The sequence below is a fragment of the Rhineura floridana genome, chromosome 19 (assembly GCF_030035675.1).
Source record: "Rhineura floridana isolate rRhiFlo1 chromosome 19, rRhiFlo1.hap2, whole genome shotgun sequence".
In the NCBI taxonomy this organism is placed as follows: Eukaryota; Metazoa; Chordata; class Lepidosauria; order Squamata; family Rhineuridae; genus Rhineura; species Rhineura floridana.
In genome coordinates, this window is record NC_084498.1 from 17,946,294 (window position 1) to 17,972,022 (window position 25,729).

The 25,729-nt window shown below is 44.6% G+C and overlaps 1 protein-coding gene and 1 pseudogene across 2 annotated transcripts in view; one reads left to right on the plus strand and one right to left on the minus strand.

Moving 5' to 3' along the window:
* Window positions 1–25,729, minus strand: part of ZDHHC8 (zinc finger DHHC-type palmitoyltransferase 8) — a 144,605-nt gene that overhangs the window by 110,543 nt on the left and 8,333 nt on the right. The window lies entirely within an intron of this gene.
* LOC133373606 (5S ribosomal RNA) lies at window positions 18,282–18,400 on the plus strand (annotated as a pseudogene).

Here is a 25,729-nt window from a genome sequence, read left to right on the forward strand (position 1 = left end):
CGACATCCTGCAGATACCATCTTATCAGGAAGTCCATTCCATACAATACAGGAACTGGGCCTTTAGTGTGGTGGCACCTAATCTTTGGAATTTCTTCCTGTTACATATTAGACAGGGACTGTCTCTGTTTTCTTTTCAGCATCTACAGAAGAACATCCCCATTCAACAAGCCTTTTAAACAGAGATCTTTATCCCAGTCTGTATTTGTGTTGGAATTGTTTTTATTTTATTTTATTTATTGTTAGAAGTACAATAGCATAAATAGGAAGCCAGACAACGTCTGGAAAAACAAAAACCTGAAACTTACATACAAGAAATTAAAATTACAAATAAGTTATAACAAAGTTGAGCCTGGCATTAAAATGGGCTGAGCAGGTAAACTGACACCATATGCAAAATGAAATAGAAGATCAATAGGGCAGGGGTCCTAGAGAAAAGAGGGGGGATGCATGCAGAGTAGCAAAAATACAGAACAACTGGTCATAAAGGAAGGAGAGATGAACAGTGCGGGGGAAAGCAAAATTATAAAGTTTTCTAAATAAATTTGTATTTGGTTGGAAGAAGGGACATGAAATGTTAATCATTCACATGGGCAAGAAAAGTCCACCACACAGCCACAAAGCCTTCAGGTTCAGCATCACCTGCAACATTTTCAGGTGGTGGGTAAGTTTTTCAGCAGTGCATGAAGACTATTTAAACCACCTGTCCAGCGTAACTGATGTAGCGTCCTTCCATCCTTGAGTAACAGTCAAACAAGTGGCAACCAAAAGGTAAGTAATGAGTGGCTTCAAAGGGAGATCAGCATTAGTGCCAAGGTACTGGGATTGTTTTCAGAAGTTTTAATTGTTTTAGCTAAACCAATTTTGTTTTGCTTTAGCTAAAACACTTAAGACATCTGAAAACAATTCCTATATTGTACAGAATGGATCTCCTGATAAGATGGTATCTGCAGGAGGCCCTCACCTCCAGTGCACAGTGATCAATTAGATATATAAGGGGCGAGATGATCTTTTAAGTTAGCAGAGCTTTGGCTATGGGGCGGTATATAAGTACAATAAATAAATAAATAAATAAATATAATTAATTAATTAATAACTGTTGATGGGCAACTGCAAGGCCCCCGTTGCTCTTATGAATTATATTTAAACCAGACAGCCCTTCAAACAAAGGAATATCCTCTGGAAAGTAGGATACATGGACACCTTAGTCAAGATGGGCTATAGTTTCCATGGCAACACAGTGGCCTAAGGCTCAAGCTGGCTGCTGGTTCACGGCCCTCATGTAGCTAACACCTTCAATCCCTCCTTCTCCTCAATTCTGCCATTGTTATATCAGCTGGTTGACATCGCAGCACCATATGAGAGACATAACAGTATTTTTAAAAAAATTAAACTCCTATACAAAACAAGAAATGGTGATGCTGTATATTGTCACCACACCTAATTCATTCACTCACATGTTTTATGGCTTATCCTCACGCAGATCAGTTAGAGGAAACAGGATGAACTAGAGAAAAAGGAAACCTAGTTTTTAAGGGCAAGAAGTTGTATAGTGTGAGGAGGCCAAAGTTTGGAACGGTCAGCCTCAAACTTTTCTCTGATTTTTCAGCACAACTCCTACACAGCCCAAAGGGACTCATGTTGCCACATCATACAAACAACATCATCATCTTTATATCCCACCTTTCCTCCAAGTTGCCCAAGGCAGCATACATGGTTCTTCCCCCTCTCCATTTTATCCTCACAACAACCCTGTGAAGGTGTGACTGGCCTAACGTCATCCAGTCAGCTTCACGGCTGACTGGGGATTTGAACCCTGGTCACCCAGCTCCTAATCCAACAATCTAACCATCACACCAGTCAGGGCTGATGCCAGAGGGCAGCCAGGTTGGGCCCTGGCCAAGGGTCCCTCCTTAGGGCGTGTGGGGGTGGCGCTTCCATTCCATGATCCGTGGCAGCGTCAGGTCCTGCAACTGATCCTGCCAGAGATCTTGGAGACGGAGCTCCCAGGTAAACCCCCCCATACAGACAGTGTGGGCATCCATAAACCCACCCACGTGGCCCACCTACCTCTTCCGTCAGTTTGAATGCTGTGCACGCCATGCGTGCATGCCTGCCATCACCCAAGACGGTGGATGAAGGTTCCCTAAGGGGTTTATGCCACCGCCACCACCTTGATGATGGCAGGCAGGCATGCTACGCACACATGCCAATCACATGACAGGAGAGGTAGGTGGGGTACATGGGCAGGCTTATGAGCCCCACGCCACCTGCATGAGAGAGGGTGTTCGGCTACGATGCCACAGGCCCAAGGACCCATTCATGCCTGGCACCAGCCCTGACACCAGTGATTCCCAAACAATGGACCACTTCAAAATTGCTGAGAATCTTGATGGACCATTTAATGATTTTCCTGCCTGTTGCAGCAATTGTATTGTCCTGTGCTAGATACTGAATGGTTTTTTCATTGTGCTTTTACACACATGCCGCAGACCACCTGAATGAAGACCACAGTTTGGGAACTCCTGCAGGACACCACGTTATTAGGGTCAGCATTCTTGTTGAACCTGAATTTCAGGGGTTCACAGTCCCACAATACTTTCCTATGCAATAGGACTTCTTTCTGATTGCTGTAAAGAGTTGTTGTTTTTTTTTTTTACTGTTTTGAACTGTGGCCAAACACACAGACCGAATCAATTCACATTACCAGTGATTGCTCTAGTTTGCTAAATAGGGCTATGCTTCAAAAATAATCAAACTGGGGGAGTGCAAAAAAAAATATGAAGACAGCAATCCTTGCTCCAAGGATGCTTACAGCTAGCTTTACACCCTTGGCACATCCTGCTTTTAAGAGCTATCTTTGGGGAGGATGGGTGTGCTTGTCTGCTTCCATCATGCTCTGCCATCGGCTTTACATAAAGATGCACTCCCCGAGGGTTGTGTTGCTCACACACACAGACACTTCTTGTCAGTTTTGAAAAGTTGGCATGGGTCACTTGCTAGAAGATGAAATGATGATGCAAGACCCATGTAGACACTTGCTACTGGAAGCTACAGAGACAAGATGTGCTGTCACATGGTCACTTACAAGGCACTGACTGACATGTAATTAAAGGGGGAAAGCATTAGCTTGCAGGGCTGGCCCTGCCATTTGGCTGTAGATGCTGAGGGCAAGGAACAGCAGCAAGATGTTGAATGACAGAGCTGTATGTACCACATGGCCTGCTGTGCAACCCCCTAAGCCAATCTGCTTCCCCCTCTGGTGTGGTGAAAGACCACTGTCCCATCACCACTGTTGAACTAAAGCCCCGTCTGCACTATACTTTTAAAGCAGTATTATACTACTTCAAACAGTCATGGCTTCCCCCAAAGACTCCTGGGAACTGTGGTTTGTTAAGAGTGCTGAGAGTTGTTAGGAGATCCCTCTTCCCCTCATACAGCTACAGTTCCCAGAATGATTTAACAATTGATCTTCCCAGGGAACTCTGGGAATTATAGCTGTGTGATACCTCAGGAAGATAGTATGTAGTGGCACATTGCCTCTGAACACACAGCTTCTGTTTAGTTGTCAATCATAGTTGCCTCTCATGGGAAGGCTTTTGAGAGCCAGTGTGGCAAAGTGGTTCAGAGTGTTAGACTAGGACCTGGGAGATCAGGGTTCAAATCCCCACTCAGGAGAAAAAATAAAGTGTCTAGCATCCACAAAATGCAAGAAAAGGAGGTAAAAACCAGAATGCTGAAAAAGTATCCACTGTATGCACAAAAGTACTAAATATATATATATATATGAAAAAAAATAGCTTAGGATAGTCTCCACATAACAGAAGTTTGAGGGGGCTATTGGTGAGAGTTGGCTGCAATATTTTGATGAGGAGTCGGTGTGTCCCCTGGTGAAGGCTTGGTTGCACGGGCTGGGACGCGTTGGGCTTTGAGCTTCTGCAGAGCATCTTGGGATACATTTCTAGGCTTTTTGTTATTATTTTTCAAAAAAAATTCATATATATATATATTTAGTACTTTTGTGCATACAGTGGATACTTTTTCAGCATTCTGGTTTTTACCTCCTTTTCTTTCAAATCCCCACTCAGCCATGAAGCTCACTGGGTGACCTTGAGGCAGTCACAATCTCTCAGCCTAACCTACCTCACAGGGCTGCAGTGAGGGTAAAATGGAGTGGGTGGAGAGCTACGCATGTCACCTTGAGCTCCTTGGAGGAAAGGTGGGGAATAAATGTGACAAATAAATAAACTGCAGAAGGGACCTCGTTTATCACACTCCGAGGAGAAGGGATGCTGGGTTATCTACTGCACCATTTCCCCTAGAATGAATGTGAGGCCAGGGCTTCTATCCAATGTAGTGCCTGCTTTGGGATTATTCTATAATGAAGGATGGATAACAATTTTTTTTATAAATCGGGAGTGGTCTCCAATGGAGTGCTAAGTCACTTGGCGGTATATCTGTTCCACGGGCAAAATGTTTTGTGCAACATTATTGTGCAAGGGAATATATAAGCAGGTTGTTGGTAACTTTGCTGTGTGATAGACTACACAATCTGTTGCACAACAGGTTTTCTGCCAGCACAACTCCTGTGTTGGATTCCTCTGTTGCACATCATTAAAACTCACCTGTTCACTCGGGCAAGACCCTTTGTGCTAGCCGACAGAGGATCACAGAATCATAGAATAGTAGAGTTGGAAGGGGCCTTTAAGGCCATCAACCCCCTGCTCAGTGCAGGAATCCAAGCATACCCAACACGTGGCTGTCCAGCTATCCAGGATGTTGGACACAGCGCCAGGATTTGTTTTTCTAGGTTATTGTTTGGCCTTTATTACAATGCATTGTTCTTTTTTTCCTATTTGATGTCATGTTTAATGCTTTTAAAATTTTCTGTAAGATACCCTGTACCAACTGACAAATAAATTGAACAATCATAGTTAAGGACTATTGCTTATTATTGCTTCTCATGGTGTGGTCTGAAGGCACATGAGGCCACAATCTTTCTGGTGTTAAGCTGGTCTTTGTCTGGTCAGTGCCTGGATGGGTGATCACCTGTGAATTATGCATACATTGCCTTGGGTTCCATGACAGAAGAAGGGCAGGATAGAAAGGTAAGGACCCTAAATAAATTATGGGTGGATGCTCACCAAAACCACCACCATAAGCATGAAGCAAGCAAGGAAACACGTGCGCATAAAAAAGCAGCGTTCAAAAGATAAATTACACCATAATTTCACAGCCTCAGAAAGCCAATCTGATTATCCACTCTTATTAGCATACTTGTTCAAGCCCTGCTAAATCCAAGGCTGAAATAAGAGCCAACCTGTTGCTATCACTTATGTACAACAGCAAAGATAAAAGCATAACTGAAAACCCTGCAAAAGATTCATTCCCCATCATTCATATACATATGAAGCTATTTCCAGAAGCTTGGCATAGATGCAGCAAAATGGGACAGACTGGAAGTATATTTATCCAAGGAAAAACATTCCAGTAGCTTTCAAGTAAATGAAACATAAGGACAGAGCAAAAGTCAATCTGTAGCATATTCCAAACATGAAGAGAAAGATGGTTTAAAAATTCACTGCAGACCCTCTGGCTCTTGCTAGCTCTTCCTAACTAACAATGGGCCCTTTCAAGGCTGTTATGACAATACAGCAACTGGCAGAGGCAATTATGTATTTGGCATGTGTTACAGTTGGCCCAAGCCATATTAGTTCCAGGGCATAGACTGAAGCCTAATGGGTCTGGGTCTGGTCAGGAGAGAACCCCATGTCCTTGGGTTGGGTTCCATTATAGAAGAAAAATGGGATATAAGGGAAGCTTCAATATGGCAGGACCTACACTTTGGAACTCCTTGCCCATTGATATTAGGCAGGCGCCTTCACTACTTTATTTTCGGTGTCTGCTAGCAACTTTTCTGTTCGTCTCCAGGCATGTAATTTTAGCATGTAACATGATATCTGATTTTAAGGAGTGATTTTAAAAGTACTGGCTTCATGTTTGTTTTTTATTGGTATGTTAAATGAATATTTCAGACTGACTATAGTAACCACGTAGATGTCTTTTGTTCTAGTAAGCGACATACAATTTTTAGTAAAAAAAAGACTAAAAGAAATAAACCGTCTCACTTTCCCTATAGGGGGAGCAGGAATATACTTCTGGCCTGTCCCCTGAACTCTGCATTCAATAGATGGTGAAATCAGGACTTTTTTCTGTGCATATCTGAAAGACCACCTCCTTCACTACAGACGCTCTTAGGTGTTAAGATCAGCAGAGGGGGGCCTTCCTGACAGTTCCACCAACCTCAGGAGCTCAGGGTGTGCGTGTGCCCAGGAGAGGACATTCTCTGTGGTAGCCCCTAATTGTGGAATTCCCTCGCCACAGAAGTGTGCCTGGCACCTTCATTGCATAATTTTTGTCACATGCTGAAGCCACACTTCTTTACCCTGGCCATTGACAACTGAGATATATATTGTTAGGACCTGCTCTATTCTTCTGATTATGATTTGTTTAAAACTGTTTAATGTCATTTTAAATTGTTGGGATCTTAGGGTGAAGGGTGGGAAATAAATCAAAATAACGACTGGCCTCAGGTAGTATGCCAGATCCACACCACACATTTAAAGCACATGGCTTCCCCTCACCCAAGAATCCTGGGAACTGTAATTTGTTATGCATGTTGGGAATTGTAGCTCTGTGAGGATTCTTTGCGGGAAGCCATGTGCTTGAAATGCATGGTATGGATGTGACTGTATACACCAGGTGTGGGGAACCTTTGGCCCTCCAGATGCTGCTGAACTACAACTCCCATCATCCCTTGCCATTGGCCATGCTTGCTGGGGCTGATGCGAGTTGTAGCTCAGCATTTGGAAGGCAACGAAATCTTTTGGGCCTACATTGCATCCCTCTCTCCCCACAACAGCCTGTTCCTTTAACCTGGGATGCATAGCATGTAGCTTCCATACCCTCCCAAAGGAAGGTCTTGGGTGGAGGGGGTACCTCTTAACTGCTTTAACCAGCCCTCTGTTTCTTTGAAACAATCCAAGCATGACACAAGAGGCAGAAATGTTGGGACTCGTAACAGATACAACACGTACACATGCTTGCCCACACCCAGTTTCAGCTGCCTCACTGAACAGTTACAATAAGGATGGGGGGGGGAATGTCCCACGGGGAAATCATCTTGCATCCACCCTCACCCTAATGCATTCCCTTCCTCCTCCGCCACCTGCTTTTTCAGAGCATAGTCTACTTCTAAGGTGCTGTGCTGTTGCTTTCTTGCTTTAATAGCTCAGACCATTTGCACTTCTGTCATTCCCTTTGGGAAAACATGATTCCACTGACAAATAACGCCTTCGCAGAAAAGAAAAGAAAAAAAATCACAAAGGTTACAGTGAAAACATGCAGTGTAGAAGACAGAAAGGCCATCTCAAGCCTTTGTGGCTCCCTTCTTTGAACCTTAAGAACATAAGAACATAAGAAGAGCCTGCTGGATCAGGCCAGTGGCCCATCTAGTCCAGCATCCTGTTCTCACAGTGGCCTACCAGGTGCCTGGGGGAAGCCTGCAAACAGGACCCGAGTGCAAGAACACTCTCCCCTCCTGAGGCTTCCGGCAACTGGTTTTCAGAAGCATGCTGCCTCTGACTAGGGTGGCAGAGCACAGCCATCATGGCTAGTAGCCATTGATAGCCCTGTCCTCCATGAATTTGTCTAATCTTCTTTTAAAGCCATCCAAGCTGGTGGCCATTACCGCATCTTGTGGGAGCAAATTCCATAGTTTAACTATGCGCTGAGTAAAGAAGTACTTTTTGACCTTATGGAAGGTCAAAGAAAAACACAAGGTCAGCAGAATTCTCTTGCTGGAACTGAGGATGTAAAGAGAATCCAGTCAACCAGAAATCGACAAAGAGTACACAGCCGGCTGGACAGGGGAGCTGTTCTAGGATTATTTTTTTAAAGGACTTCTCTGTCAGGGACCAAGACTCAGATTCCTCTTCCTCAGGTGATGGAGGCGAGAACTCCGAACCTGGAAAGGAAGAGAACTCGAGGCCAGCTACACAGGCACTGCTATCTGATAAATCTGGGGGGGGGAGTGTCCTTTGTTGAAAGTGCTGACAATTATTAGGAGACCCCCTATTCCCCTCAAAGAGCTAGAAGTCCCTGGGAAGAGGGATTCATTGTTAAACCACTCTGGGAACAGCAGCTCGGTGAGGGGAAGGGGCAACTTCCGTACCAGACACTTAAAGCGCTATTATATCACTTTAACATGGCTTCCCCCAAAGAATTCTGGGAAGGGTAGTTTGTGAAGGGTGCTAAGAGTTGTTAGGAGACCCCCGAGCCAGTGCGGTGTAGTGGTTAAGGCAGCCTTTCCCAACCAGTGTGCCTCCAGATGTTGTTGGACCACAACTCCCATCTTTCCTGACCATTGGCAATGCTGGCTGGGGCTGATGGGAGTTGTGGTCCAACAACATCTGGAGGCACTCTGGTTGGGAAAGGCTGGGTTAAGGTGTTGGACTATGACCTGGGAGACCAGGGTTCAAATCCCTACATAGCCATGAAGCTCACAGGGTGACCTTGGGCCAGTCACTGCCTCTCAGCCTCAGAGGAAGGCAATGGTAAACCCCCTCTGAATACCGCTTACCAAGAAAACCCTATTCATAGGGTTGACATAAATTGGAATTGACTTGAAGGCAGTCCATTTCCATTTTTATTCCCCTCACAGAGCTACAATTCCCAGAGCTGCCTGGGAAGAGGGACTGATTGTCAAACCACTCAGCAAACTGTAACTCTCAGCAACCTTAACAAACTACAGTTCCCAGGATTCTTTGGGGGAAGCCATGACTGGTTAAAGTGGTATGATACTGCTTTAAATGTATGGTGTGAATGTAGCCTTAGTAGGTACTATTTTTAATAGCCTACAATCCTAGTAAAATTATTAGCCACAATGACTGTCAGTAATGAGTCACTTTCACTGGGATCATAACTTAATTGTATAAAAGATAACAATATATATATATATATAATACTGAAATGTGAGTAGCAAAATGACAAAACAGCTTGATAAATGAAACATACTTTAGGGGAAATAAAAGTCGGAGAGATGAAACTCAGCTTGATTCCATGACAATACTTTTTTTATTATGCTGCTATGTCACTCATGCCTTCATTCACAAATCCACAATAACGGCAAAGTAGATGTTTTTTTAAAGGTTTTAACTAATTAAAAAAATCAGTGTCACCATCCTTTCTTTCAAGGGCAGATTCAAAGTCAACTCATCACTTTCGCTGTCACAATGTTGTACATGGCATATTGCCATACACGTCAAATCATTTTCGTGAAATCTGGAAAATCTGCATTAACAGGAGCATAGTTTCCAAACTGCATGAAGTAATAGTTCCCCTCTGTTTGGTACTGGTTAGGCCTCATCTTGAATACTGTGTCCGGTTCTGGACAACTGCACTTTAAGAAGGATGCAGACAAACTGGAACAGGTTCAGAGGTGGGCAACAGGGATGATCAGGGGACTGGAAAAAAAGCCCCATGAGGAGAGACTGACAGAACTCAGCATGTTTAGCCTTGAGAAGAGAAGACCTGTCTATTAGAATTCTTTGAGAGCGTCAACAAGCATATAGATAGAGGTGATCCAGTGGACATAGCGTACTTAGACTTTCAAAAAGCTTTCGACAAGGTACCTCACCAAAGACTTCTGAGGAAGCTTAGCAGTCATGGAATAAGAGGAGAGGTCCTCTTGTGGATAAGGAATTGGTTTAGAAGTAGAAAGCAGAGAGTAGGAATAAATGGACAGTTCTCCCAATGGAGGGCTGTAGAAAGCGGAGTCCCTCAAGGATTGGTATTGGGACCTGTACTTTTCAACTTGTTCATTAATGACCTAGAGTTAGGAGTGAGCAGTGAAGTGACCAAGTTTGCTGACGATACTAAATTGCTCACGGTTGTTAAAACAAAAAGGGATTGTGAAGAGCTCCAAAAAGACCTCTCCAAACTGAGTGCATGGGTGGACAAATGGCAAATCCAATTCAATATAATATAAACAAGTGTAAAATTATGCATATGGAGCAAAAAATCTTAATTTCACATATATGCTCATGGGGTCTGAACTGGCGGTGACAGACCAGGAGAGAGACCTCGGGGTTGTAGTGGACAGCATGATGAAAATGTCGACCCAGTGTGCGGCAGCTGTGAAAAAGACAAATTCCATGCTAGGGATAATTAGGAAAGGTATTGAAAATAAAACAGTCGATATCATAATGCCGTTGTATAAATCTATGGCGCAGCCGCATTTGGAATACTGTGTAGTTCTGGTCGCCTCATCTCAAAAAGGATATTATAGAGTTGGAAAAGGTTCAGATGAGGGCAACCAGAATGATCAAGGGGGTGGAGCGACTCCCTTATGAGGATAAGTTGCAGCATTTGGGGCTTTTTAGTTTAGAGAAAAGGCAGGTCAGAGGAGACATGATAGAAGTGTATAAAATTATGCATGGCATTGAGAAAGTGGATAGAGAAAAGTTTTTCTCCCTCTCTCATAATACTAGAACTCATGGACATTCAAAGAAGCTGAATGTTGGAAGATTCAGGACAGACAAAAGGAAGTACTTCTTTACTCAGCGCATAGTTAAACTGTGGAATCTGCTCCCACAAGATGCAGTAATGGCCACCAGCTTGGATGGCTTTAAAAGAAGTTTAGACAAATTCATGGAGGACAGGGCTATCAATGGCTACTAGCCATGATGGCTGTGCTCTGCCACCCTAGTCAGAGGCAGTATGTTTCTGAAAACCAGTTGCCGGAAGCCTCAGGAGGGGAGAGTGTTCTTGCACTCGGGTCCTGCTTGCAGGCTTCCCCCAGGCACCTGGTTGGCCACTGTGAGAACAGGATGCTGGACTAGATGGGCCACTGGTCTGATCCAGCAGGCTCTTCTTATGTTCTTATGTTAGTACTGAGGGGAGTTATGATAGTACTCTTCAAGTACTTGAAAAGGTTGCCATACAGAGGAGGGCCAGGATCTCCTCTCGTTCATCCCAGACTGCAGGACACGGAATAGTGGGCTCAAGTTGCAGGAAGCCAGATTTCGGCTGAACATGAGAAAAAACTTCCTAAGTGCTAGAGCAGTACAACAATGGAACCAATGACCTAGGGAAGTGGTGGGCTCTCCAACGTTGGAGACATTCAGGAGGTGGTTGGATAGCAACCTTTGGGTATGCTTTAAGTTGGATTCCTGCATTGAGCAGGATAAATTGATGCTTAAAGATGACAGCATTAGAGCATTAAATTTTCAAACAATGGCTCAGGGAAGTTTGGATACAACACTCATTCCAAGTCACATTGCTGTGTAAGGCCTGTGCGTTAAACTGGAGCAGCTGAGTCCACCAGCACTGTTTGATGTCTGGCATGAATAGAATGGCTATGAGATGACAAACTTCTTTTTAAAAACTTCTTTTGTAAAAAAAAAAGGCAGAGAGAGGCTGGGTGGGAAGGCAATTCCGCCAGGGAAACCACTCTTGCAAAATGAACTTGTTCCTACCATATCACAAAGAAATTTGGCAAGACAAGTGCATCTGTATAAACAGGCAACCAAGGTAGAAGTGATTTGCTGCAGGAATAAAAATGGTCTTTGTAAGCTCAAGGCTACACTATTGTGATGCTTTCTGTCTTGGGGCAGCCCTTAAGGACTGCTCAAAAGCTGCAGCTGGTGCAAAAACACAGCCAGACTCCTGGAGAGGGAAGGTATCTAGGAGAAAACCTTACCGACACTCATTTATCTTCTGTGGGACCCTATCCTCTTTCAGGCAGAACTCGAGGTACTTAGTGAGATTTATGAAGCTCTGGGCAGCTCAAGTCTAGCACACCTCATTGCGAGAGCTGGAGAAAACTGCTGATTATTGCTCTTAAACTCTTTTCCTTTGTGCTTGCTTCTACACCTCCCACAATACTTGCCAAACCCAACATTTCTTTGTTGTTGTTATGTGCCTTCAAGTCGATTACAACTTATGGCGACCCTATGAATCAGCGACCTCCAACAGCATCTGTCATGTACCACCCTGTTCAGATCTTGTAAGTTCAGGTCTGTGGCTTCCTTTATGAAATCACAAACATGTCTAAACAGAAAGATTATTATGACGATAGAAGACAAGCACAGAAGACAATGCTGGATCTACTGTTCCCAGGATTCTTTGGAGGGTGTTTTAAACATATGGTATATACCCAGCCCTGGATCTTTTGGAGTCACTTGGATATTCTCTTGATATCATTGCCTAATAATTCAGAATAGTTTGGTGCTCCAAAGACATATTTCTTTACAGAAAAATATGTTCATGAGGAGGAAGCCAGTGCAATAAGCAAATTGGTGCTGATGAACATTGCCAAATACAAAAATGGCCCAAAATATAAGCACTTCAGGTGAAGGATAGAACACAACTGCTATGGGGTGGGGCGGCATTTTTTCATATTGCCTCCCCAAGGGGCCTTCTTGAATTGACCTAAGCGCTGTTGTTAGCCACCTAACATCTTACATAGCTGTGCTTTTAAAACACTTGTACTATTCTGATGCAGTTCCAAACCTGATCTCTCTTTGGGCCATCCCAAATATGCTACAGACACACAAACGGAAGTATAATGTTTTAGACTGGAAGGAAATTGCTGATATGATGTCTTCATTGAGCCATTCACAACAAACAACAGTTAAGGAAGCTTAACTATAGTTTGGTGTCAAGGCCACTGAAGACATTTTGCTGCCTGAGATGAAGGACAAGATGGCACCCGCACTCAGGGCAGGCGCCAAAAGGCAGCCAGGTCGGGCCCTTGCCAAGGGCCCCGTGGTCCTTCAGGGGCTCCTCGTTAGAGTGGGGGAGTAGCACTCCCCTTCTACAATGCGCAGCAGGGTCCCTGCCACAGATCGCAGGGAAGGAGCTTCCAGGCCGCCCGCCCGTTCGCTTGCTCCACTTACCTCTCTCCCGTCTACTATTGCTGCTGTGCACGCTGCACGTGCTGGACTACCATCAACCAAGATGGCACCGGAGGCTTCTTTAAGGGGCTGATGCACCTACTGCTATTTTGGTTGGTGGCAGGCATGTGCACGTATGTGTGTGTAGTGTACCGTGCAGGTGTGCCATCAACCAAGATGGCGGCGGGGGTATCAGCCCCTTAGAGAAGCCTCTGCCGCCATTGTGGTTGTTGGCAGACCTCCGTGCGCAACACGCGCAGTAGCAGGACACAAGAGAGAGGTAGGTGGAACAGGCAGGAGCCGCGCCTGGAGTGTGTGCCTGGCTGCGTGTGTGCGGGTGCTGGGGCCCAGGATGGGCTGGTGCCCAAGGGCCTCGGCATGCCTGGCGCTGGCCCTGCCCACACTCACATCCACACTCGATGGACCAAAGCTGACCAGAATAACAGTTGAATCTTAGTTCCCATCTAAACTACAAATTTAAAGCAGTGTTATCCCACTTTAAAGAGTCATAGTTTCCCCCAAAGAATCCTGGGAACTGCAGTTTGTTAAGGGGGCTGAGAGGACAGCCCTATTCCCCTCACAGAGCTACAATTCCCAGTGTCCCCTGGGAAGAGGGATTGATTCTTAAACCAGCCTGGGTATCCTAACGACTCTCAGCAACCTTAACAAACTACAGTTCCCAGGATTCTTTGGGGGAAGCCAGGTCTGCGTAAAGCAGTATGATGCTGTTTTAAATTTATAGTGCACATGGGGCCTTCTTCGACACTGACAATGGGACCAAGTCCTCCACTTGGGGGAAGCATGCTAGCTTATGGGGTGCAGGGCACACATAGCTCTGCTCTCCAACATCTCACTGCCGCTCCCCCAACCCCCTGCTGCCTCAGGCAGCTGCCTCAAGCTGCCTGATGGTAGGGCCAGCCCTCTTTGGTGCAATGTCCGATTCCACAAAGTAAAGTTGTGATCAGTAGGCACCCACCATCAGAAACCACAATTTCATGTGGGTTTGCAAACCGTGGTTAATGCTAACCATAGTTTCGCATGATGGCTGCAATGATAAGCCATACATATAACCAGGGTTTTTTGGGGGTGTGACAGGACTCACCGGTACGGAGTACCAGCACCTCTGGTTTCGCTGCCCGTGGCAGCCATTTTATCCTACCATCCAGGACACTTTTATCAAGATATGAGTACCGGCACTTCATTTTTTACCAAAAAAGCACTGCTTAAAACCCCTATTTTGCCTCCAGAACTCGTTATACTATGGAGGTAGAAGTGAACTTAAGAAGCCCATTGCTGAGTGGATGGAAAACAAAAGCAACGCAAGCAACTCTAGAATACCATGTCTACTGTACATTTGGAAGCTCAAACTGTGGTATGCATTCTAAACTATGGTTAGCTCAAACCACGTTTGGTGTCTGAACTGAGCCAAAGCCAATATGCACCCACCCAGCTTTCTACTCTTCCTTTTCTCATATTTTAAAGACTTAAATGAACAGTTTTTAATCTGTTGTTACTGTTTGCGTTAATAAATAGTGACAGGTATTTTGAGGTTATATTTTGAAGCTAGACTTCTTTAGTTATGTAGGTTGCCTTGGGTTAGAGAACACGTTGTGATGTTTGCGTCTTCTTGTTGACACAGCACTCTCTAATTCCATTTAGAGAACCTAACATAACTACAGGTACTCCTAATTAGTTTCAAAGAGAACAGCCACTGCTGTAAAAACTTTCCCACTAGAAACTGGATTGAGATGGCAATTTCCCTGTCTTATAAGAGCAACCAAAGAGAGGAATAATGATTGTAGCAAGAGGCATAGCTTGTCAGATCAAATCGAGCATATACAATTCACACCCAAGAAGCTGAACTGCCAGCACTTAGGAAAAGGAGCCATCATAACCAAATGATTTACTCTTTCAAAAAAGGTGGCAGTGGAAGCGTAATCCCATATGAAGATCTACAAATATAATGGGGCAAGGGAGGATATCTGTACTTAGCAGCCCACTGGAAAATAACGTTTAAGGGGTGGAGGACCCAGTCTACAGCATCCTGAATATCTCACACAGCTCTCATTTCAAATAAAGTTACTAGCCCTCATGGCCTGAAAGCACACGATGCAACAACTTTCCTGAAGATAAACAGGATCTGTACCAGAGATAGGTGGGGGCCAGAGGCCAAAGTGGACAGAACAAAAAATGTGAATTTTACCATTGAACAATGCACTAGTGTCTACACACAGTCTTCTGTATCCTCCATCCAGGCAAACAGGAGTCATTACAAACAGGAGGCTTTCGATACCGTCGACCACGGTATCCTTTTAGATCGTCTGGAGAGAATGGGAATAGGGGGCACTGTTCTACGGCGGTTCCATTCCTATCTCTCAGACAGACATCAACGGGTGGCATTGGGGGATAAGGTCTCGGACCCTTGGCCTCTCAATTGTGGTGTGCCACAGGGTTCTATCCTTGCCCCGTGCTATTCAACATCTATGTAAAGCCGCTGGGAGCCATCATCAGGAGATTTGGGCTGCGGTGCCACCAATATGCGGATGACACCCAGCTCTATCTCTCGTTTAAGGCCTCGCCAGAGTTGGCTGTGGAGACCATTTCCAAGTGCCTGGAGTCAGTAAGTGAATGGATGGGAGGAAATAGGCTGAAGCTAAACCCTGACAAGACCGAGGTACTGCTCATGGGAGACAGGAAAAGATTAGGAGCTTTAGATCTGGTGCTCAATGGGGTAAAATTGCCCCTGAAGGACCAGGTCCGCAGCCTCAGGGTCATCCTTGATTCCCAGCTGTCCATGGAGGCTCAGGTTTTGGCAGTGAGCCAGGCAGCTTGGTTTCAATTACATCTAATACAGAGGCTGCGACCCTATCTGCCTGTCCATCTTCTCCCACGGGTAGTACATGCCCTGGTCTCCTCTCGCTTAGACTACTGTAATGCGCTCTACGTTGGGTTACCCTTGAAAACGGTCCGGAAACTGCACCTGGTACAGAATGCGGCGGCACGTTTGATTACGAACAGCCGTCGCCACGATCACATCACTCCGGTGTTACAAGATCTACACTGGTTACCAGTTGTTTACCGGGCCCAATTCAAGGTGTTGGTACTAACCTTTAAAGCCCTATATGGTCTCGGCCCAGCTTATCTGAAGGAATCAACAAATATGCCGCCTGACTAGATCAGCCACTCAAGACCTTCTCTCGGTCCCACCAGTCAAAACAGCTAGACTGGTGCAGACCAGAGAGAGGGCATTTTCAATCGTGGCCCCCACCCTCTGGAACTCTCTGCCTTATGATCTTCACCATGCCCCCTCCCTGCCAAGTTTTCGCCAAGCCTTGAAAACCTGGCTATTCAGGCAGGCCTACAAGATCCCTGGGGTAGCCTAATTTTATTGGTTTTAGCTATGGGTGGGTTCGGTTTCGTTTTATATTGTAGTTCTTGGGTTTTTATGTAGTTTGTATGTTGTATTTTACTTGATCTTGTACGCCACCTAGAGTGGCCGCTTGTGCGGCCAGATAGGCGGCCTAGAAATAAAATTTATTATTATTATTATTATTGTTGTTGTTGTTGTTATTGTTATTGTTATTATTATTATTGTTGTTATTATTATTATCATCATCATCATCATCAGAGTTCACGCCTGGCAAAAACAGCCAAGAAGGCTGCAAGGAAGGGCCAGTGATGTCCTTGAGTCCCAGACAGAGGGCCACATTTGGCCCCCAGGCCTGAGGTTCCCCAACCCTGTGCTAAAGCTGGCAACCAGTCCCAAACCAGAACCTGTGATATTATCATAGCACAGCAGAGGAAGGCGGGGGGAGAAGAGGCTGTTGGTATCCTTTCCCCTCTCCTGAAGCTCCCGTGACACAAGCACTATAAGCTCTGTGTTCCATGCTGGCTGAAGCCCTGACCAGGATGAAGATACGCAGCAACATTTTGTTGCACATCTCACTTGCATATAACTATATAAGCTGAAACTCCACGGCCCACAGCATACCATGGATCAAGGCACTCCCACCCTGGCAAAGAAGGACTTCTACCCAGTTTGAGCATTTTAATTTAAATTGCTTCTATTTATAAATGGAATATGCTTGATATAGTTCCAGGCACAAAACCCCAACATTCCACCAAAGACCTCTTCAGCGGCAACCCAACCAAGCGAAAGGACGGGACAGCTTATATGGAGTTAATACCAGCGCAGTTTCGCTCTGTTGGAACAGCTATTTTGCCTGGCCAAAGATTCTTTAGACTCAGTTTGTTAGCCGAGCAAGATGAGAATTTGCCGGCTGCCTGGGTCATGCATGTTCACAAGACGTAGCTGCAGCCAGCGTCAGGAATAGCTTTCGTAAATATAGTCATTTCAATTTTTGTCAAGTGAAAAGCATGGATAGTACTTAAACGCTATCCTGACATTCACTTAAATCAGCCTTTGCACTGAATGAAGAATTTGATGAAAGAAGGTGATTGATACAATAGGGTTCATCAGACTTCTATGCAGCTACGATATGGAAGTGGAGCATTATTTGTTTTTCTGCTAAGAAATCAATGGCTAGTTGTATATGATGGAGGAGAGCCTAATAAAAGAAGGCATTTAAGAGTTCTGCCTATAAAGAACAGCAAGGAACTCTACAATTTCATCACTACAATGAAACTGCTGGAATTTATTTCTGACACTCATTAGAACACCTCTTTATTAAAAAATCCCTTGGACTGTTATAAGTTTAAAAACATAACCATATACAACAAAACTCAACCAACAAAAACGTAAACTCCAAATCGGCATAAAACTCCCCACTACAAAACCGCAACTAAAATACAAACATTAATAACAAGAAGTAAAAGCAACTAGCAAATCAAACAACCATGCTACAGAGATTAAAACATGTTCCCAAAAAGCCTGGGAGAACAGAAAAGCCTTAGTCTATATTGGTGCCAGGCAAGCTTCTCTAAGAGAATGCTCCATAATCGGGGGGGGGGGCACTGAAAAGGTCCCCTCTCTGGAGAACATCCTTTTTTTCCTTTTTTTGCTTTGTAGTCTTAGTAGCACTGGCTTCCTTTTGTTATTTCTCTTGCATATTGAGATCATCCCATTATGATCAGGTGGATCCACAGCTGGCTACAAAATTGTACTCAAACGGTTCTTATCAATGGTTCCTTCTCAGACCGGTGGGAGGGGGAGGTAACAAGTGGGAGGTAACAAGTGGGGTACGGCAGAGCTCAGTCCTGGGCCCATTGCTCTTCAACATTTTTATGAATGACTCAGATGAGGAGGTGCAGGGAGTGTTTATCAAATCTGATGATGATAAAAAATTGGGAGGGATAGGTAATACCTGCCTATGGCCAGACTACCCCGGACATGCCCAATCTTGTCTGATCTCGGAAGCTAAGCAGGGTCAGGCCTGGTTAGTACTTGGATGGGAGACCACCTGGGAATACTGGGTGCCAAAGGCTTAAGCAGTTTTTCCCAACCTTTGGGTCCCCAGATGTTGTTGGACTACAACTCCCATCAGCCTCTGCCAACATGACCAATAGTCAGGAATGATGGGAATAGTAGTCCAGCAACATCTGGGGACCCAATAGTTGGGAAAGGCTGGCTTAGAGGAAGGCAATGGTAAACCACCTCTGAAGACCTCTTACCATGAAAACCCTATGAATATATCCAAAAAAAGATTCATAGGGTCACCATAAGTTGTAATTGACTTGATGGGATATGACACAACAAAGGTGATGTGCAAGAAGTGCTGCCAGTCAGAGCAGACAAAATCTGACTAGAGGGACAAATTCATGGAAAATGAGGCTAAATGGCCACTAACCCTGATGGCCATGTTCTACTGCCACTCTCAGAGGCAGTATGCTTCTGAATTCCAGTTGCTGAAAAACACAAGAGGAAAGGGTGCTGTTGTGCTCAGGTCCTGCTTGTGGGCTTCCCATAGGCATCCGGTTGGCCACTCTGAGAAGAGGAAGCTGGTCTAGATGAACCCTTGGCCTGATCCAGCAGGGTGCTTATGTTCTTAAATAATCTCAACCGTTCTCAGTTAATTAATTAAAATATTTCTTCACTAAGGGAACATATGTGGACCCTTCCATATGCATATGCGGCTGTTTCCAGGCCCCTAATCACTCTTGTTGCCCTCCTCTGAACCTGTTCCAGTTTGTCTGCATCCTTCGTAAAAGTGTGGTATCCAGAACTGAACACAGTACTCAAAATGAGGCCTAACCAGTGCCGAATAGAGGGGAACTCATACTTCATGCGATTTGGAAACAATGCTTCTGTAAATGCAGCCTAAAATATAATTTGCCTTTTTTTGCAGCCACATTGCACTGTTGGCTCATATTCAGCTTGTGATCAACAACATTTCCAAGATCCGTCTCACAAGTAGTATTGCTAAGCCAACTATTCCCCATCTTATAACTGTGCACTTGGTTTCTTTTTCCTAGGTGTAGAACTTTGCATGTATCCCTATTAGATTTCATTCTGTTGTTTTCAGCCCAATGCTCCAGCCTATCAAGATCATGTTGACTTTTGTTTCTGTCTTCCAGGGTATTACCTGTTGTTGTTATTATATGTCTTCAGGTCGACATCAAGGCCTGACCCTGCTTAGCTTCTGAGATCAGACAAGATCGGGCGTGTTCGGGGTAGTATGGCTGTAGCCCCCATCACCTTTACTTTTACCTAATCCTACCTGGAGATCCTGGAAACTGAAACTGGGGGCCTTTGGCATGGAAAGCAGGTGCTATATCACAAAGCTATACAAGATCTGATTATTTATTCATCTAGACCAGCCTTCCCTAACCTGGTGCCCTCCAGATGATGTTGGGACTCCATCTCCCATCACTCCCAGCCTGCATGGTCACTGATCAGAGATTATGTGAGGTGCAATCCAATGAAAATCTGGACCAGGTTGGGGAAGATTGATCTAGTGGAATGTTGCTTAGACTGCCTGGAAGTGGCTCCCTAGAGTTTCAAGCAGGGATTTCTTCCGCCATCACCTGCTACCTTCTCCATGTGCCGCCCCCCGAGGGAGGTGCAAGAACAGGCCTTTTCAGTGGTAGCCTCCATGCTCTCCCCAGGGAGATGCGCCTAGCGCCATCATTGTCACTTTTTCTGTGCCAGGCCAAAACTTGTTTGTTAACTCAGGGATTTTGGTATTTAAGTTGCCTTCAACTCATCTTTTAGTGTGGAAGGTAGGGCCTTGTTGTTATTGATATGTTACTGGATGATCATTTCATGTATTTTGTATTGTCCATTGTTTTACATTTTTCTGGTTTGAAATGGCTCAAGTCACTCCAAGGATTTTTCTTTTGTATAAAGCAACCTATCAAAGTAATTAATAAAAAACAACAATTTTCACAACAACAAAAATAATAGGTTTCAATTGACAGGTATTGGGGATTAAACCTGGGACTTTCTGCACGTGCTCTACCTTCCTTTCCAATATTGGTCATTAAGATGGGCCATGACCTCAGCTCACACTAGCTGCTTAATTGTTGGCAGGTTTTTTTAAACACACACACACACAGCAAATGGTAATCATAGAAAGTCATCTTGAGAATTTATATGCAGCAGGGCAACTCCCTACCATGTAATTTTAATAAACGCACTTCAAGGGCTTGAACTCTCAGGTTGGCTGGCTTAAAACCTCCCCCCCCCCCGGACTAGCAGCTGTCAGGGAGAAACCACATGCTCCAGTCATTCAACTCGAAGTAAAGCAGCATCTATCTATACCGTCTTACTTTGGATTTTTATCGGCCAACACTGGAGGGTCCACCAGCCTACAAGGAGGAGCCAGAAGCCAGGGGTTGGAGCAAAGGAATAGTCAGGACCCCACTTGACCCAGAACTTGGAGAGGTCTCTTCTGAGGAAGAGTTTAGGGACTCCATGGAGAACCCCAGTACAACTGGGATATTGGATTGTCTCACCCCTTATATACCCAATCCACAGAGGGCCTCCTGCAGATAGCATCTTATCAGGAGGTCCACTCTCTACAATATAGGAATTTTGTGTTTAGTGTGGTGGCACCAACCCTTTGGAATTCCCTCCCATTAAATACTATGCCAGTCTTTTTGGTGCTTACTGAAGACCTTCCTCTTCCAACAAGCCCTTTATCTTTAACCCAGTCTGGCATCTGTATTGGAACTATTTTTAACTCTTGTTATATACAGTATATTGAATTGTTTTCAATGTTTGTATAGTTTTTACACACAGAATTGTTTCAAACCATTTTGTATATGGAACTCTTTTTAATTGCTTCTACATTTTTCTTGTTTTAGGGTTGTAACTGTTTTCTTTGTGCTATGATTGTATATTGTTTTATAATTGTATATACAATTGTATATTGTATTTGAAAGGGTGGCACAGAGAGGAAGGCCAGGAGCTGCTCTTGATCATCCCAGAGTGCAGGACACGGAACAATGTGCTCAAGTGGCAGGAAGCCAGATTGCATCTGAACATCAGGAAAAACTTCCTAACTGTTAGAGCGGTATGACAATGGAATCAATTACCTAGGGAGGTGATGGGCTCTCCAACACTGTAGGCATTCAAGAGGCAGCTGGACAGTCACCTGTCAGGTATGTTTTAAGTTGGCTTCCTGCATTGAGCAGGGGGCTGGACTTGATGGGCTTATCAGGGCCAGTGCCAGGAATGACTGGTCCCTTCGAAACCAGCCTGCCCCAGGCCTGTCACGCCGTAGCCCAACACCCCCTCCTCAAGGAACTAATAAGCCTGCCCACGTGCCTAATCTACCTCTTACGTCAGCATGCATGATGTGCATGCATAGTACACACACCTGCCATCAACCAAGATAGCGGCAGGGGCAATCAATTCCTTAGGGAATCCCCTGCCACCATCTTGGGTGATGGCAGGCATGCACATGCAGCATCCACTGTGTACACACTGATGGCAAAGGTAGGTGGGGCATGTGGGAGGGCTTATTGAAGCCTGTGCTGCCCATATGGGAGGAGTGCCTGGGAGCTTCCACTCCCCAATACATGGCAACATCAGGTTGCAGGACCTGACACTGCTGCGGATCATAGAACCGGAGCGCCACCCTCCATCCCTAAGGAGGGGGTCCCTCTGAGCCACGGGGGCCCTCGGCCAGGGCCCAACCTATTCACTCTCTGGGGCCAGGCCTGGGCCTTATAGGCACCTTCCAGCTCTACTATTCTATGATTTTACTGTTGTAACTTGCCCTGGGGCCTTACATTAAATCCAATGCATACATACATGATACATACAACTGAAGATGTGCAGGAAACTTCAATAGTTCCAAGGCCACCTGAAGAGTCCAATCTCATAGATGTCTTGCCTGCCCTCCCCCAATAAACCCTCTTATTACATCCTGAGCCTTGCCTTGATCCTCACTTCCCCCTGGGGCCTCAAGGAGGAAGATGGCAGTAGTCTTGATGGAGATCCCAGAACTGGGGGAGGGGGCTGCATGTAGCTAATAAAGGGGCATTCATCATGAAACACCCCTTGCCCCAGCCTCAGTGAATGAGAAACACAAAGACAAAAAACAGGAAGTATTTAACTAACGTTGCAGGGGACTTTTGCTCAATGTGATTTACTTGTGAGTAAACATTATAGACAAAGCACGTTATAGACAAGTTTACAGGAATGGCTGAGCAATTCCACACTTGCTTTGTGTGCAGAACACCCCAGGTTCAACTCCAGGCATCTCCAGTTAAAAGAACCAGGTAGCAACTGATGGGAAAGGCCGCTGCATGAGATTCAGGAGGGCTGCTGCTAATCAAACTGGTCAATAGCGGGACAGATGGTCAAATAATCTGATCTGGTATTAGGCAGCTTCCTTTGTTCCTATCCTGGCCACAGGGAAGGGCATCAATTGATAACATCGAAATATTTTTCACATTTTTATTATTGTAAAAGCAAACATATATTATCATCAATATTATTTATTTATTTATTACATTTACATCCCACCTTTCCTCCAAGAAGCTCAAGGTGATGTATGTGGTTCTCCCTCTCCCCATGTCATCTTCACAACAACCCTGTGAGGTGGGTTAGACTGAGAGATAGTGATTGGCCCAAGGTCACCCAGTGAGCTTTATAGATGAGCAGGGATTGGAACCCTGGCTTCCCAGGTCCTAGTCCAGCACCATAACCATTACGCCACACAAATAAATCATAGTAAATAGTAAGATATACCCAGAGCTTGGAAAAGTTACTTTTTTGCACTACAACTCCCATCAGCCCCAGCCAGCGCCATGCTGGCTGGGGCTGATGGGAGTTGTAGTTCAAAAAAGTAACTTTTCCAAGCTCTGGATATACCTATATGCACACCAAAAGAAGTTATATATAACTAGTAATAATATGGAAAACATCATCTAGGTCTTAATTTTTAAAAAAGGAAGGCAAAAGGAAGAAAAGTGGAAATAAGAGGCAAAATTCAAGTAGAAACAGAAAACATATACTGTACCTTAAAAGTAATCATAATCACATCTCATAAAATCGGGATTCAACTAACCCCCACTTGTTTGCTTACTATTCCAAAGTTCTATAAATTGTGTGCAGTCCTGTTCAAATCCATATACTTTTTTTCCCCCTTGTCGAACACAAATAAGCCAAGTAATTGTATTCAGAACAGCCATTTCCCACAATGTGATATACCATTTTCTCAAATGGAGAATTTCCTTTTTCATCCAGTATTTTTCATTAGAGAGTCCATACTGCCATGATCATAGGAAATAACAAATTTCCCCCCTCTTTGGGTGCTGCATTTTCCAAATATGTAAGCAGAAATATTTTGGGGTCTTTCTGAACCGGATTATTTCAAAATAGATCTTATATTGGATATTATTTCTGGCCTGTATCTTTTAGCTTCAGGGCAGTTCCACAAATGACACTGCTGGTAAGAACCTCCCTTTTAAATTCCACTTTCAGCTCATTGCAATTGCCTCTGCAGCGCTTTAAGGGTCCGGGGACAGAAGCCACCTAAGCTAGCTTCTTAGCCTGTCAACTGCAGTTCATTTTAGTTTCCCTAGTATATGTTACACAGTGTTTAACTTAAAGTGACATCTACACCATGTTTGAACAAAAGAGCTTTAATTAAGCTTGTCTTCCCGTGGACTGAATTAGACCACCACCTGGCATTCCACTCAAAGCAATCCCATTTGAGAAGCACCAAGGTCAAAACCGGCTTTAAAAAAAGCGTTTGCTACTGAAGCCTTCGGCATTTCCAGATCAGAGAAGGAGGAAGCAGTGCAGGTCCCCAGTGGAATGGACAAGATTATAAACAACAATCCATAATAAAACTTGCTCATGTTAAGAGTAAAAGAGCTTACTGACCAAGCAACTACCTTCGATTCAAAGTGGGACTTGGGTAAATTAATAATAAAAAGACACATCTAGGAAATGAGGCAGTATTTTAACAGGAACGATGCCATCATCTCTGCAACAAACATAAGGTTGTATCCAACCATGTCCTACTCAAAGTAGCCCCATTGAAATCAGTGGACCTAAGTTAGTTTTGCCCATTAACTTAAATGGGTTGACTGAGTAGGGCTAGCATTGGATAGAACCCTTTGCGAGTTGCATCTCTAGACGCTCATATCATGCATAACGTGTGGATGTTTCTCTGTGGGTCTGAAGAATGACGGGGTGGGGGGAAAAGAAGTGTACCTCTCTGCATGTGTGGATACCAAACAACTGGTATCTTCTGTGTTCTTGGGGTCCTGCGCAATTTTGTGATCTGCCAGGATACCTACCGTGCGACCTGCAAGATGTTCAACACCCTTCCCCTCCAGCATAGCATTGCCTTGCCAGACCTTCATTATTATTAACATTAAAAATGGTCCTAACCTGTAAATAGGAAGCCTTCAATTAACATTACAATTAACATCTTCCAAGACTTGTTGTTATATGCCTTCCAGTCGATTACGACCGGTCTCCCATCCAAGTACTAACCGGGCCTGATCCTGCTTAGCTTCCGAGATCAGACAAGATTGGGAGTGACAAGGGTAGTCTGGCCATAGGCTTTCAAGACTTACTCGTAAGTAAGCAAATCTAAGGCACTAGCTCAATAGTAGCACCCTTTATTTGCATGCAGAAAGTCCCAGGTTCGATGTCCCCAATTATTTATTTATTTTATTTATTGCATTTGCATACTGCCCCATAGCCAAAGCTCTCTGGGTGGTTTACAACAATTAAAAACAAATATACAAATTTAAAAACAATTTAAAAACACATGCTAAAATGCCTGGGAGAAGAGGAAAGTCTTGACCTGGAGCTGAAAAGATAACAGTGTTGGCGCCAGGCACACCTCATCAGGGAGATCATTCCATAATTAGTCCTGACAGCTTCTCTTGAGCCAGAAAAGCAGCTTTCAGAAGGACATTCAGGATCGCACAGCAGTGCAGGGCTAAACTGTGTCCCTGCCTGCTGTTTCTCTGTCCCATATCGCAGGGGGCTCAAACTACAAGAGAGGGCAATTTGAAGTCAGCATAAGGCAGGTAAGGAAAGGGTTCATCACCCCACTGTTTTTTCAGCCCCAAAAATGGCAGCAGCAACAACAACAACAACAACGGGATAATGTTACACTTCCGTTTTAACATAGACACCTGCCTTATATTGAGTCAGACTTGTTGGTCCATCCATCTCAGTACTGTGTCTGCACTGACCAGCAGACACTCGTCAGGGTTTCAGACTGGGTGCATTCCCAGCCTTACGTGGAGGTGCAAAGGGTTGAACCTGTTAGACTGCCTGTCTGCAGAGCAGATGCTTTACCAGTGAGCTACGGCTCTTCCCCAAATAAATATCCAAGT